A 2,932-nucleotide genomic window follows, 5' to 3' on the forward strand; every position below is an offset into this window, starting at 1 on the left:
GTTTTTTGAGATAGGGTCTCGTGAACTATTTGCCCTGGCTGGCTTTGAACCACGATCCTCCTGATCACTGCCTAGTCAAACCTTTTAAAGAAAATTCAGAGAGCCTAGTTTTGGGTGGAAAGCTGACATCCTACATCCTCTGGAGAAAGGATACTGGAAGCACGAGTCCAGCCTCTTAATTTGTACCAAAAAATAGTTTTTTTTAAATCAGAATCTGCATGTCAGGCAAGGAGAAAGGGATTACACCTCCTATGGCATTGGTGATATCTGGCTATCCTAGTTAGCATGGAAAATATAGAATGAATTAGCCCATCAAGAGTTAATTCAGGGAAGGAGTCCCTTATAATCACAAAAAACCCCAAATGCCTTATTGAATCCATAACAGAACCCAAAAAGGGGGCTGTCTTGTTCCCTTTTAGCTAATGTAACAAACTGGAATACTAAGGTCCCAATTTTAAACACATGGGCATTTGTAGCAGATAAAGAAAAGCTTAGACAGGAAATTGAAATTCCCTCTCTAGTCCCTCCAGCCGCTGTGCACATGAGGCAGAGGACGTGGGTCCAAAATCCCGACCACATGGTGTCTTGGACAGGAGAGGGAATGGGCTAGCCCATGGTTGCCCCTGCAGCGACCTGGACATGACCTGTTCCCTCTCCTGGTCTTGACATGTCTGTGATGGGAAAAGTGTCCCATCTTAAAAGCAAGACTTAAAGGGATTAACTGTTAGTAGAGAGTTTAGACAGATTTAGAGATTTAGAATTAGGCGGAAAACAATCCAGGAGAGAAGCAGCTCCCACCCTCAGCCACGTGCCATTTCGATTAGTTTCACCCTCCTTAGAGCTCTTTTTGCTTGTGGTGTCCCCATCCTAGTCTACTTGGTTGGTGAGAAGGCGGGCAGATGCTCAACCTCCCTAATTTCCTGGAAGGGTCTCGCACAGTACCCCATGCACTTTGTCCATCCCTGACCAATTCCCTTGCAGGGTGACATCCAGTTGGTGGCACTACTTGGCAATAAGTAGGTCCGTATAAGGCCCCAGCTAGGTCCGAATGGATGCCATTAAGCTGTATGTAGCGGCCTGGACATCGACGGAACTGCGGACTGGGACGCCACAACTGTCCTGTGTCTCAGACACGTTTCATTAACTCTCTTGCAACCTATGGGATCTTCCCTGACCACCAAGGAATACTTTGCCAGTCTATGGCATTTTTTACCTTGACCCATGCACGGAATTGCTTGGTCACCTCGGTGCTTGCTAAAACTCTTTTTCTCTGCGTTGCTAAGATAAGTCAGGCCTGGAATGGATGTCCTGTTCAAGAGCATTGGTTCTCCAATATTCCAAAGCCACTGCAATGAGGCAGAGGGATGTGTCTCCCTCAGGGAAGGGGCTTCTGAGCACCTCTTCCAGATGGAATTATCCCAGACGAGCCCCCAAATTGTTAGAAATAAGACCCCCGAGGACCACCAGGGTTACAACTGAAGACACAGAAATAGAGAATTGTTTCAGCAAGGCAAATTTTACTTCTGCAAAGGGGACACAGGCACACGGGCACAGCACACAGAGGGGCAGGCCGTCTCTCCCTCCTTATGTTCCTGACATGACTGACCCTGCCTCTTGAGCTGGATTGGTCCAGATCAAAAGTTCACAATCTTCTCTGTTGGCTGAAATTCTGTACTAATTGGGGGAGGGGTTAAGATACACAGCGTGGAGGGCAATTTTCACGGGCAAAGGGGCTTAGCAAGAATCCGGAAGAACCCAGAACTACAGACAGTGCAGGTAATTAAATGGCAACATACACTTTGATAGAAAAGACTGCTTTCTCACAGAAGGAAGAAAGGAAGGAAGGAAGGAAAGAAAGAAAGAAAGAAAGAGAGGCCAGGTGCCAGTGACTCAAGCTGCAATCCTAGCTACTTGGGAGGCTGAGATAAGGAGGATCGTGGTTCAAGGCCATGCAGGGCAAATAGTTTGAGAGAACCTGTCTCCAAAATAACTGTAGGTGTGTCTCAAGTGATAGAACACCTCCTTTGCAAGCTTGAAACCTTGAGTTTAAACCCCAATCCCACCAAAAAAAAAAAAAAAAAGGAAAAAGGAAATAATTTTAACTTCTATTTATTCATCTGGAAAAATACTCTGACCCTGAAGATGTGCAACAGGAAATGGGAAATTTCAGAGAGCAGCTGTCTGTACATCTTCTGTCAGGCCAAGTTCCTTGAAGTCAGAGAACATGACATATTTATCTTTGTTCTTATAGCTAAGCCAAGCTCCTGGCGCAGAGGTGTCTTCTTTGAGTTCATGAATGAGAAAAATAGGGGTAATGGAACTTACTAGATGATGCAAGTATGTTCCTATTTGATAGGTGAGGAAATTGAGACTCAGAGATGAAAAGTAACTTGTTCAATCTGTGAACGATCCTTAGTTATTAAATTGGACCTAAATCCTCATTTCCATTCTGTGTGTGTGTGTGTGTGTGTGTGTGTGTGTGTGTGTGTGTGTTTGTGTTCTGGCCATGGAACCCAGGCCTTGTATGCACTCTACCACTGAGTGGCACCCTAGCTCCCAGTTCTCCGCATCCTGCAGGTGAATAGTAAACTTGACCATTGTGTTCACTGGCTACCAGGCAAGATGAAGGCGTTCTCTTTTATCTGTGTCCACTTCCTTGTTTACCCTTTTCTCCTTGTGGTCTTGGTGACTGTTACTGTTATGGGCAGGTGAGAGCTGAGGTTTCTCTCTCTGTGAGGATCAGGTTTTGTCCTTTGGCTGGTGCTGACATGATCATGCCTTGGGGAGAGATTGTGGCTTTATGCCTTTCTGCTACCTGTGCAGCCCAAGCCCCCAGATGGCTGTGGGACTGCTTGCTGTTCCCAGCTCTGTCCTGCCCAGACCACTGGTGTGGCCTTAGGGCCATGTTCACTCATCATCAGCACCAACCTTA

The sequence above is a fragment of the Castor canadensis genome, chromosome 11, assembly GCF_047511655.1.
Source record: "Castor canadensis chromosome 11, mCasCan1.hap1v2, whole genome shotgun sequence".
Lineage (NCBI taxonomy): Eukaryota > Metazoa > Chordata > Mammalia > Rodentia > Castoridae > Castor > Castor canadensis.